The sequence below is a fragment of the Pezoporus wallicus genome, unplaced genomic scaffold (assembly GCF_028554395.1).
Source record: "Pezoporus wallicus isolate ANWC-B61680 ecotype Strahan unplaced genomic scaffold, APGP_CSIRO_Pwel_v1 contig_1278, whole genome shotgun sequence".
Classification (NCBI taxonomy): Eukaryota; Metazoa; Chordata; class Aves; order Psittaciformes; family Psittacidae; genus Pezoporus; species Pezoporus wallicus.
This window is the reverse complement of record NW_026640895.1, coordinates 142654-156356: the sequence shown is the minus strand read 5'-3', so window position 1 is coordinate 156356 and position 13703 is coordinate 142654.

Sequence of the window (13703 nt, the reverse complement as noted above, 5' to 3'; positions counted from 1 at the left end):
TCTCTCAGAGGTTTTCCATCAAACTCATGATTCAGGACTATTTGCATCAGAAATCTTTCAATATCATAACTGCATAAGTAGACCCAAAATTTCACTTACTTCTATAGCTCAAATACGTACCAAGACCACCATGCAAAAGCTTGAGTCTGTGATATCAGAAATTCTGCTTCTGAACAATTCCACAAACTGTTCTCAACTCTCAAAAAGTGCTCAGTCTCATTCAGACAGGAGTCCGAGCTGTTTTGTCAATGTCTCCTTTTTTTGTGATTAGTCAGGGATTGACCCGTCCTCACTAGGTCTTGTAGCTATGCTAATTTGCAATCATAAACAAAACATTGTAATCATAAATGATGTATTATAAGAAGATAAAAAAAAATTGGCAATATAAATTGAGAAAGAGTGAAAGAAGTTGATAATATAGTAATATCTAATGGTCTTCTAATAACACTGCAGATTTTCTTGATCTGTTGTTGAAATGTATATTTTGCTTATGTGTTTGTTATTTTTTTTAAATGAAGCTAAGATGTTTTGGTATATCTTTTAGTACAGTTACATGTTCACATTTTATAAATGTAGTTTGGGATTTTAGAATGAAACAAAACTTTTACTGGTGTTAAAAGAGAAAAAATAATAGGCATTTTTCATCCGTCTCAGCTAAGAAGAAAACCCGGAAACTTGTCCAGTATTATGAGAAACTCATATTATAAACCAGAAAAATTATCTCATGTTTGGAATGATAGTCTGATAGGTTGTGCCTATCTACTAGTAGACAGAACCATTCCTCTTGTTTTCAGTCAAATACATTTTGATTTACATAATACAGTTGCTTTCAATTCTCTTTCCCTACTCAAGCATCATAAGACTAGATTTGATATTAGCTGCTACTTTGCTTTTAATTCTGGTGCTTCTGGGCATGAATGGTTTGTTAGATTCATATTTTGATGTCCTAAAATTTTCCTTTGATGTTATAAGAAAGCTTTGTCCCAGCTTATGGAAGACTTATTTGGCCCAACATAAAAAGACTGAAAAAATAATCATACAACTTTCATCTATACCCCCACAGCCAACATCTGGAGTGATGAGTATTTTGCAATATCAAGATAGTGCATGGAAATTAACGTTACAAAAAATATTTTAAATCTTTCAACTTCCACAAGGTATTAAAACAACTATGGAGACAATTAAATTCTGACAGAAACAGGAGGGAGGAAATGAAGAAGAGAAAATAAAAATAAAAGAAAACGTAGTATGAATGTGTGATGGAAAGATCTAAGATTTCCACAACTAGGTGAAAATAAACAACTGGCAAAAAAGCAGGAAAGATAATTCTATGCTTATAAAATAGGGTGACATCTAAATCAGAAAGACTGGCATTACTAAGAACACCAATATTTCATTAAATTATTTAAAAACATTGCTTCAGAAAACACAGGTACAGACAAATCTGTTTTGATTCTCTCTACCTTTCAAACAATTCCAGCCTTCATTTCCATACAGTTCTATCTGATGTTTACACACATAGGGTCAATATGCTTAGCTTGCTCAAATCCATTAATAATTTCTCCCTGTTTTACCTCGACTGTACTTATGAACCCTAATTACTATGAAAACATCAGAGAGAAATACAATGACATCCAAACATGGAGAGTTAGTGATTAAACTCACAGATGTTTCTTCCCAAACTGTCTTTCAGCGACTGTCCTTCTGAGGTTTCAAGCACTGTTTAAGAAGAGCTGCAGACATTTTATTGGCACCAGACTTGAAATTCATAATGGGCACATTATTTGGCCATAATAAAATAGCATAATCTATCTAACAAATGAAAAAAAATTAAAGGATACACTCTTAATTGTAATAATTTGGAAGAGAAAGACATCAGCTGAAACTGAAGTGAGAAGGTTATTGAATAAGATTTGTGACTTTGGTGTCCCTTTTCAACTTACTACTGGTAATTGGAATAAAAGATCTTAAAGGACTTTTCCAACTTAAATGATTCTATGATTCTAACTCACATCCACATTTCCTATTTTGCTGGAAGTTTATGGCAGATTTTATTTTTTCTGGTGTGTAGGTAAAAGCAAGGCCATGACTTGGTTGCTTTCATTGTGATTAGATTTTTTTTAATTGGAATGACGGTTTCTAATGTTTTACACTTAGTAGTAAAGCATCCCTCGGTCACTTAAAGACAGGGAGAAGGAGACATGCATCAAAGCCCCTGCCAATGGATGTTTGCACTTGACCAAGTTGGAAAACAGAAAGGACATGGAGAAAGGACAGAAACTAAAATAAATCTTCCAATCTCACAGTACCTGTGAGTCCCAAAAACACCTCACATGCAGCTCTACCAAGCTGTTACAGATTCCAGTAAAGTTCACAATAAAAAAGTGTATTGAACCAACATATTGCTGTTTTCAACACAGAGTACACAATTCATGAGCTTTCATTCATTTCTCCCTGGAGGTACTTTTTTCTTCCTTTTCTCAGAAAGAAGTTTAGTGCATTCTTTGCAAGAATCAGTTCTTGCCCAGGGACTGCTAGCACCCAAGCTGCTGTGCTCTCCCTTCCCTCTGCAAAAGCCCCTAAGTTGCAAGGCAGGAGATAGCGAAAGTGCATGTAACATATATAACACACCTTTGCCACACATGTAGATGTCACAGATAAAAGACATAAATGCCAGGGTGGTGGTACACTAACCATCCTCTTGATTCATGAAGTTACTTGTACCTCAGGCATGTTCAATAAGCCAGACTTTAAGAAGATGGAAACACATACATCTATTACCAGAAATTTCTTTGCATCAAAACTATTGCCACTCCCTTTTAATAAGTAACTTTGGTTAAAGTCTAAGCATAAATCCTAGAGTCTGACCAGCTGTTTGCTGTATAAGAAACAAGATGAATGAATATTCTGTCTCAGCAAAGATAATCTTGTCAGACAACAGTCCATTATTAGGAGTACATACTGTCTTAATTTTGCAGGAACCAGGACTCTATCCCTGTGGCCCTTGTGTGGCAACATAAAGATGCAGCTGATATTAATCAGGGAAATGGTGACATTATTGAAGGAAGAGAGCTGCACATAGCATTTTTCCTGACCTCTTTGCAAGAGAGTCAAGTCTAGAGTTTAATGAAATGAAATCTCTTTAGAGGGAATCCAAAAAAAGCAGCCTCTGGAGCACTGTTCTGGGGAAATTATTTCAGCTGGCCTCTGAGAAGATTTACACCTAGGTCTCTAGTGTCAGAAGCTAAGGCAGGCTGCATTTGCTACCTGGAGACCTTCTTATCACTTCTTATCCTAAAGCCAGGAGCTGCCTCTGAAATTGCTTCAAGTAAAAAATGTTTTAGAGACAGAAAAAGATATAAACAAATTAAATAAGAGTCCAAGATCACTATGACTTTTCTCTCTATAAAAATGTTAACCTACCTAGGAATTTCCTGACCATAACAGGGAAAGAGATTAAAGTTGTTATTCATTCAAAAAGAGCAAAGAATGCAGCAAGTTATTTTCTTCTTGTTAATATTAATGATTAGTGCTTGTATTGTAACAGTTTTTATATTAGACACAACCTTTAGCCAGAAAACTTTCTTGAACTGAGATAGCAATTGGAAATTATTTTTCTGATAAAGTTTTCCCTATGAATTTGGGCATTTTTCTTCAAGCTATTAACTCCATTGAGAAGAATGGAGAATGAGAATATTACCCGCTGCTGGTCTTCCAGACAGGTGGGGAGGAAGCTGCTTCCCGCAGTCTGAGGGGGATGAAGAAAGACTACAGGGCCTTGGGGCGGATGGTGAAAGAGTCTGGGGCTCAAGTGATCTTCTCCTCTCTCCTTCCATCTTCCACTGATGATGTGGGAAGGAATGGGAAGATTCAGTTCATGAACAATTGGCTTCGAGACTGGTGCTACAGGCAGGGCTTTGGATTCTTTGATAACGGCTGGTTTTATAGGGCACCAGTCTGGACAATGACAAGTGAGAAAGGTTTGTCTCACAGAGGGAAGAGGATGCTGGGGCACGAATTAGCAGGGCTCATTTGGAGAGCTTTAAACTAGATTCAAAGGGGGATGGGGTTGCAGCTGGGCTTGCCCCAGTGGGGCAGCGCTCCAGAATTAATGAAGACTGGGAGGCCTCCTACAATCCTAGGGTGAAATCGGTGTGCTCAGCTCGCTCCCTGAAATGCCTGTACACCAATGCGCGCAGCATGGGAAATAAGCAGGAGGAGTTGGAAACCTGTGTTAAGTCAGGAGATTATGATCTGGTGGCAATTACAGAGACGTGGTGGGACAGCTCACATGACTGGAATATAGTCATGGAAGGCTATGTCCTTTTCAGGAAAGACAGGCCAGCCAGGCGGGGTGGTGGGGTTGCTCTTTATGTGCGGGAGGAACTACAGTGCACCGAGTTCTGTCCAGGGGCAGATGATGAGCGAGTTGAGAGTCTGTGGGTGAGAATTAAGGGGCAGGCTGGCAGGGGGGATACTGTTGTAGGTGTCTGTTACAGACCACCGGATCAGGGTGAGGAAGTTGACGAGGCCTTCTACAGGCAGCTGAGAGCGGCCTCACAGTCACAGGCCGTGGTCGTCGTGGGGGATTTTAACTTCCCTGATGTTTGCTGGAAGGACCACTCGGCAACCCAGCCGCAGTCCAGGAGGTTCCTCCAGTGTATGGATGATAACTTCCTCCTGCAAATGGTGGATGAGCCGACCAGGAGAGGAGCGCTGCTGGATCTCATCCTCACTAACAAGGAGGATCTGGTCGAAGCAGTAAGGGTTGAGGGCTGCCTTGGTTGCAGCGACCACGAGATGGTGGAGTTCAGGATCTTGTGTGGCAGGACTAGTAGAATACCAAGTAGAATTGCAACCCTGGACTTTAGCAGGGCAAACTTTGGCCTTTTCAAGCAATTGCTAGGGGAAATCCCATGGGCAGGGCTGCTTGAAGGTAAAGGGGCCCAAGATAGTTGGTTGACATTCAAGGACTGCTTTTTCCGTGCTCAAGATCGGAGCATCCCAACACGTAGGAAGTCAAGGAAGAGGGCCAAGAGACCTGCGTGGCTAAATAGGGAATTGCTGGGTATGCTCAAGTGGAAGAGGAGAGTTTACAGGTCATGGAAGGAGGGGCTGGCCACTTGGGAGGAATATAAGGCTGCTGCTAGAGGATGTAGGAAGGCAGCTAGGAGGACTAAGGCATCCTTAGAATTAAACCTGGCAAGAAGGGTCAAGGACAGCAAAAAGAGCTTTTTTAAATACATGGCAGACAAAACTAACACCAGAGGCAATGTAGGCCCACTGATGAACGGGATGGGTGCCCTGGTGACAGAAGATAAAGAGATGGCAGAGTTACTGAATGCCTTCTTTGTCTCTGTCTACTCTGCTGCGGGCAGTCCTGAAGAGCCCTGTACCCCTGAGACCTTAGATGAAGTCAGGTCGACGGAGCGGTTTGCCTTAGTCGATGAGGAATGGGTTAGAGACCAGTTGAGCAATCTGGACATCCATAAATCCATGGGTCCAGATGGGATGCACCCGCGGGTGCTGAGGGAACTGGCGGAAGTCATTGCTAGACCACTCTCCATCATCTTTACCAAGTCTTGTGAAACGGGAGAGGTGCCTGAGGACTGGAGGAAAGCAAATGTCACTCCAGTCTTCAAAAAGGGCAAGAAGGAGGACCCGGGTAACTACAGACCGGTCAGCCTCACCTCCATCCCTGGGAAAGTGATGGAACACCTTATCCTTGGTACCATCTTAAGGCATATCAAGGATAAGAAGGTTATGAGGGGCAGTCAACATGGCTTCACCAGGGGGAAATCATGTTTGACCAATCTCTTAGCCTTTTATGAGGAAATAACACGGTGGATGGATGATGGCAGAGCGGTGGATGTGGTCTACCTTGACCTCAGCAAAGCATTTGACACAGTCTCCCACAGCATCCTCACAGCTAAATTGAGGAAGTGTGGACTGGATGATCAGGTAGTGAGGTGGACTGCGAACTGGCTGAAGGAGAGAAGCCAGAGAGTTGTAGTCTATGGGGCTGAGTCTAGTTGGAGGCCTGTAACTAGTGGAGTGCCTCAAGGGTCAGTACTGGGACCGGTATTATTTAATATATTCATCAATGATTTAGATGAGGGAATTGAGTGTACTATCAGCAAGTTTGCTGATGACACTAAGCTGGGAGGAGTGGCTGATACACCAGAAGGCTGTGCTGCCATCCAGCGAGACCTGGACAGGCTGGAGAGTTGGGCAGGGAGTAACTTGATGAAATATAACAAGGGAAAGTGTAGAGTCCTGCATCTGGGCAGGAACAACCCCAGGTTCCAGTATAGGTTGGGGAATGACCTGTTAGAGAGCAGTGTAGGGGAGAGGGACCTGGGGGTACTAGTGGACAACAGGATGACCATGAGCCAACACTGTGCCCTTGTGGCTAAGAAGGCCAATGGCATCCTGGGGTGTATTAGAAGGGGGTGGTTAGTAGGTCGAGAGAGGTCCTCCTTCCCCTCTACTCTGCCCTGGTGAGACCCCATCTGGAATATTGTGTCCAGTTCTGGGCCCCTCAGTTCAAGAAGGACAGGGAGCTGCTGGAGAGAGTCCAGCGCAGGGCAACAAAGATGATTAAGGGAGTGGAACATCTCCCTTATGAGGAAAGACTGAGGGAGCTGGGTCTCTATAGTTTGGAGAAGAGGAGACTGAGGGGTGACCTTATCAGTGTCTATAAATATATAAAGGGGGAGTGTCACGAGGACGGAGCCAGGCTCTACTCAGTGGCAAACAATGATAGGACAAGGGGTAATGGGTACAAACTGGAACACAAGAGGTTCCACTTAAACTTGAGAAGAAACTTCTTCTCAGTGAGGGTGACGGAACACTGGAACAGGCTGCCCAGGGAGGTTGTGGAGTCTCCTTCCCTGGAGACATTCAAAACCCGCCTGGACGCATTCCTGTGTAACATTATCTAGGTGTTCCTGCTCCGGCAGGGGGATTGGACTAGATGATCTTTCGAGGTCCCTTCCAATCTCTAACATACTGTGATACTGTGATACTGTGAAAACATATTTCAGTAAATAATTTGTTTGTTGCTTAACATCATTCAGTACAAAAATGAAATTCAAGTAATTTTCTTAAATATTAAACCAAAAGAACTATTAAAACTGGGGTTGAAATAAGTTTTGTGTAAATAAACTGTTACCCTTTCACCCAGGTAAAGAAACAGGTCTTTTGTCAGATCTTAGCAAATGGTAATATTATGCCGAAATTGAATGTTTTGATGTATATCCCAATCTACTTGATGCTAAACAACTACAACAGTACACAGCTGTGAAAGCATTTATTTGGTTAGCCAGTATTTAAAATTACACATTTTAACAGTCTAATTGAAGTTGAAAAAATATAAAATATCAGGTATTCAGACTTCTGAATACAGTAATTTAAAAGGAAACTACCAAACCTCCTGATCTCTGTTAGACAGAATCACCTGTTGTTCTGCAGTACTGTAAATGGTCTGAATTCTCACCAGAGAATACAGGCAAAAAGGTCAACAATTATGCAAAATAAATAATGGGTTTAGAGCAATCACCATTTCCAGCTGCTACAAAGTAAGCAGACTCTGCCTGCCAGGTGCAGGCCTCTTTTCCCTGTGGAAATGACCAGGACCTTTTAGAAAATGATGCAGAAAACAATGTTACTAGATACTCAGGGAAAATATTTACTCGTATGTTTGAAAACCTAAGGGCACTAGATGCAGATAATGGAAAACATGGTTATTTATTTTGGCAGACCTATTTTATTAACAAAAAAATTGTTTTTATAAAACACATTTGCATGACTACTACAAAAATTATAATCTAAAAATAATTCCTGAAAATTTTCAGGGTTTCTTTTACTGGATGAATCACAATCTGCCCTCATTTAACTCCTCTATTCAAACACACCAGTTTCAGTTTCTTGTCACTCTTTGCAAGAAATTGGTTGTATAGTTATAAATACACACAGAGAGAGAATAAAACTCAAACTACCCTCAAATTAGAAATCCCATTACTCTCTTTGAAGGGGCAAAACCAGGTTTTTTTGTGACATGTGTTCAATTTCTTTGCATTTTGAATGCTCACTTTAACAGAGAGTTCATACTGCATCTGCTGCTTTTAAAATTTGCTAGGAAGAGTCATCAAATACCTTTGAATAACAATATATTGAAAGGAAAAGTGATTAATTAGAAATTCATGTAAGCAGAAGGTTTTATGAAAGTTAGTGGTTAAATCCTTTTTCCTATGGTCTCCATACAGAAATAAGGTGATCCCTAGAATCTAGACCTACCCTCACATCTAACAAATGCTTCCCTTAATAACCCCTCCCACCCTTACTTGATTTTTTTTTTTTTTTTTTAAATCTTCATATACTCACATATTGTGGTCTAAGCCCAGCTGGTAACTAAAGGCAAAAACCCAGCACTGCACCAGCTGCTAAGAAGGAGAAAAATGACTGCTACAGCTGAACCCAGGACATCACAAAAAATGAGGCACCATGGGCAGAGCACAACATATACACATGGAGCTCTGCAAGTGTTTCTCTTTTCTAATTTGAAATATCCTTCCTGCTATTTAAGTCTTTGGTGAGCCTTAACAGTTTAGCAATTGTTTAAGAATCAGTTCTAGTGCATTAGAAAATGAGTCCTTAAATACAGTTTAAAGTAGTGTAGAAACTCACCAGCTATGTTATTATTTGTATTACTATAGATATCAAGAACCTAAAGGTAGGATCTATAGAAGAATGAAACATCCCAAAGCCCTTCTTGATTCAGAAATGCTACTTGAACTGTAGAGTTCAAGATGCACAAAAATAACAACAGGAGGTTTGAAAGGGGTGTTTTTCTGCAGCTGTCAAGCATTATTGGACATGGGAGGTAAAGCTAGAGTAGAGCTGGGGAATGATTAGGAAATATTTTCCTGATGTGTCAAGGCTTCCTCTCTCACTGGTTGCAGGTCAAGCAGTGAATGACAGATCTTTAGAAAGCCAGACCCTTGTATCCAGTGTGCCTGGATTCGTTGGAATTATAAGTCTGAGCTCTTATAAGGAGAAAACCTTATTGAAGCTGAAATACTGAGGAATCCAGACACAGAAAAGACCTACAAAATCATTATCTTATCATCCTAAAAATTATATTAAAAAAAGAAAAAAACAAACAACAGAGAGAGGAAGCAGCTTAAGCATAGATCTAGGGAACACACTCAGGCATAGATCTAGGGTCTGTGCTGGATTACCATCTAGATGCGATGATAAGCAGAATCTATCTCTAAGCAAAAAGTTACCTAAAATTGTGCATACAACATTAGGCACTGAAGTCAGTGTTCCTTGGTTTGGTTGCCAGTAAAAGCAAATTTCTGCTATTTCTTGAACCTGTAGTATAAGGAGTGATAATGCACCAACACTCTAATATACTGTCAGATGGTTTGTTCTAGCAGTGTAGGATAGTGAGACCCAGTAAAACAGGAAATTACTGCAGTAGATTTAGAGGTACTGAGGGAGTGCAACAAGGACCTCATATGGTTTCTTTTGTGGTTAAGTATCTCTATTAATCTGTAGCAGTTGTTTGTGGACAAACTCACTGTCAGCATCATTAAAAGTAGTGGTTTGTAGGATTTCCAGGAGCAAGGAGGAATAGGCACAGCATTTTCATGAGGTGAAAGATTAATCAAGGGTAATGCTGGCTTTTTCCCCTTTAGAGTCAAAGAACAATGAAACATAATGGAAAAAAAAAAAGAAAAAACCTTCAGATGGTATTTTGTCTATGTGGCTTTCCTCTGGCTTCAGGATGATGAGAGCAAGCTTAAATGCAGCCAGCTCTATTTTTCGCTAGCCAGAAAATAAAGGTCTCAGAGCTAAAATGTCACAATGCTTCTTATTTTCAATTTTCAGGTTGCAGTCAAAAGCTGAGGCTGACATTTTATCTTGAACTCTCGTAGTTGAAAAAAATCAAAACAAAAACCAAAAACCAAACCACCAACAAAGGGAAAACACAAAGGTTTGAGGAATTAAGGACAAAGTATCCCTCAGACTTGCCTCCACAGTTCCTGGATTTTGGTTGCTCACAACAGTTACTGGGCCTTGTGCCACTAAAAAGTTTGGAGTATGCATTGCCCATGCTTTCTGAAGCCAGCATCTTCCACAGTGCTGATCTGGTTAAGGAGCACTGTGGCTTCCTGGCCTTTGACCACATGCAGATATGCTTCTAGCTGCTGTGTCAGCTTCTTCTACCATCAAAGTTAAATTTTTCTCCCATCAGAAAGCACAAATATTCCCCTCAAGTGTCCCCAGATTATATACCGGGTGTTTCATTAAATTAAATTAATTACACCTTAGAGACTGCGAATATAATAATTTTCCCTATCAGCTTTAGAGTATTGCACAGAGTGAAGATCCTGATTAGACACTAATTTATCTACCTGAAATAAACAAATACATGATAAGATTTCCTAAAGGTCTGACTGTCTCCCATAGAGAACAACACTGGGGACAGGGGGGGAGTTTATAAAACATAGAGTTTTGATCTGTATAGGTATTACTTGCTTTTTCCATCCTCAGTAAGTTGAATCTTTCTCCAGTCTTTTACAGTTCTATCATTTTTTGGTAGTGTGAATGAACGAGACCGTTAAATCACAAATTCAAGCCTCCGAAGCAAGCACAGTGGCAAGTTCCACACTCATGCTGATACTCCAGGAATTAATCACAAGCAATTTAGAAAGGGTCAAAGGCATTATTCCTTAATGTTAACAGCCTCCAGTCTGAGACTGAGCTGAGACATTGTGACAACTATTTCTATAGCTGACTTACACATTCTTAGGGTAAGGACTTCAAACAAGCCAAGAGTTTGCAATAGTGTGGACTTATTATCACTTTTTCATTTATGCAAATTATTTGCACTTACGTCACATTTGTTATTTGTGCCACTGTAACAGACACAAAAGTCTTTGTGTGCTTGTCACTGGCTAGGCTTTTCAGTAGTAGCTTTGACTTCCCGTTCTCTTGTACAAGGCATCCTTCCGTCCATTAGACATTATTTAGACCCAGCTGCTGTTACAGGTTGTATGGAAAATCAGGCCTTTATGTTAACAGTAAAAGTTTTCTGTAAAATCATTTCCAATACCACTTTTCTTTTTCTGAAAATTTCTCACTTAAGATACAAAGATTTTAGTTTAGATAGTATGAGAAATAGAGAAGAAAAAGAAGAGAAAGCTATGAAAGTTCAGATAAACCAAAACATATGTGTACCTAAGATAAACAGACAGATACAGTGTGCCAGTTTATTTCATTGCTGAACATAGGCTCTTGACAAGGACAATTAGCAGTCTGTTAACTGTATTGCATGTTCCATTTTCCACTATTTCATCCCTGCCTAAGTGGAACACACCACAATTTTTCTGTTACTCTTCCTCATTCTTTTCTTTGATTATTTCCCCCCATCCCCCCACCCCCCCCACCCCAGCAGGTTTCCACATCAGGATAGCATGTAGATCTGACTACATAACCTTAGAGCAACACTCAGCACAGAAATGAATGTAGTAAAAGTGATGCATACCACATGGCAGTCTTCTATCATCTGTTTGCCATTGTGTTTTTGTATGGAAAAAAGGAGGATAAAAAGAAGAAATGGAAAAGTGTTGTCAAGGTCACCAACATTTCTCTGGTGCAGGATTTCCCCAGGTAAAATTGCTTTAATTTACAAATTTACAGAGATAAAAGAGGTCCTGCTGTGAAAACCACAATATTCACTGTAGCATGTGGTGCTGATGAGCTCCAACAGATGATAAAGCAAATTGAAATCTCACATTACTAAGACCTTTCGTTAGTGGGGGGAGAAAGTCATGTGAAGAGTTATAATGCAGTTAATGGTATTGCAGGCCTGATCTCACTAATTTTACAATTCTGTTAATGTGCATAGGTTCTCATACTAATTAGCTTTATCTGGAATATTAGTCATCTTAATAGAGGGCTTTCATGTTTCATTTTACATCAGTTCTAAAGCTTGCAGTTTGATGGTTTCATACTGCAATAAAACTAAAATCTCACAAAAGAGATCAAAACTGGATAACTGGATTTTAAACAAACCACTCTGCTGCAGGCATGCCACCAAAGGGAAAATAGCACAAATAGAACTTTGAGAAACTGAAAACCCAGTAGTTCTCAAATCCAAGTAAATGGGAAGTACATCCCAAGAGTCAGAAGAAAACCTAGCATGCGTCAGACACTCCTTCCCATGTGTTCTTCTGCAGATTCATCCTGCACAGTGGCATGATAACCAACATCTCTAAATACATGACTGGAGTTTAAGTAAAGTTTTACCAAGTCATGCCACCACCTGTGAGCGGCTCTGACAGCAGAAGGCAAGCACTAGATTTATTTCCTCTCCTTTCTTCTTGTTGGTGTTGTTCCTAAGAATTTTGGGAAACTCAGTTCATAGAAATCTCACTACTTTAAGAAATTCCTTCAGAGGTGATTCTAAAAATCGGACTTGAATAAAACATCATGATACACAATCTCACAATATGCTTAAGTACAGTTAGAAGAAGGCTGTCTTGAATATTTACATTGGCTTTTTGGATCATTTGTTTTAAAATCTGTTGTGAAAGCAACAAAATACGGTTCCAGAGAGGAGTTATTCTTTTCTAAACATCCTGTCACCACCTGAAAAATCCCTCTTTCTTAAGTTTTTTAATAGCTTTTAGCCCAAGACTTAAGAGGTTGAAAACAGAAGGGCAAATTTAAATGACAAACATATCATAAGAGATTATGTAGATTTTACTGACAGGTAGATAGTTTAAAAGAAAATAATCTCTACAAAGGTAAACAAGATACGTGGTAGTTTTCAATAAAATCTTTCATTTGATAGAGGATTATCTTTTGTTTTGATGGCACCATGTTTCAAGGGCTCCGAAGAGTTTAGAAGTGCCTCAGTTTCAAGGCAACTTACTTGCTGAGCTATATTCCTTATTGAAAAAAAGTATGAAAATGTTTTTATTTATTGGTCAACTGAAAATAAAATAGAAGCAGTGTTCAGAGTAAATAGTTTCTTCTTCAGCAGAAGGTTGGAGAAGACCTGGAATTTTTTGTTCTATTATTTTACTAAGACCATGATGAGATATGTTTGAGGACAAAGGAACCACAGGGTGTTGTAATGTGAATTATTTTTTTTATGCAGATACTTTCTCCCAAATTTTTTCCCAGAATGAGAAATGGTGATTTTTCAAGTCTGAGTTTAGGGTCCTTAATGTATTTTCTTCAGATAAAGTGATGACTTTAGGATAAATTTGACTCTTGCAAAAGTGGAGTAACTTATACAGGCAAGAAGGCAATATATTTATGAATATAGAATCATAGAACAGTTTGGGTTGGAAACAACCTTAAGATCATCTCATTCCAACCCTCCTGCCATGGGCAGGGATGCCTCACCCTGTACTATGTTGCCCAAGGCTTTGTTGAACCTGGCCTTGAACACTTTGAGGGACAGAACATTTAACATTTCTTTGGGCAACTTGTTCCAGTGCCTCATCACCCTCACAGAAAAGAGCTTCTTCCTTACGTGTAACCTGAACTTCTCTTTTTTAGTTTAAACTCATTACCCCTTGTCCTGCCACTACAATCCCTGATAAAGAGTCCCTCTCCAGCATCCTTGTAGGCCCCCCTCAGATACTGAAGTTTGAGGTCTCCATGCAGCCTTCTCTTCT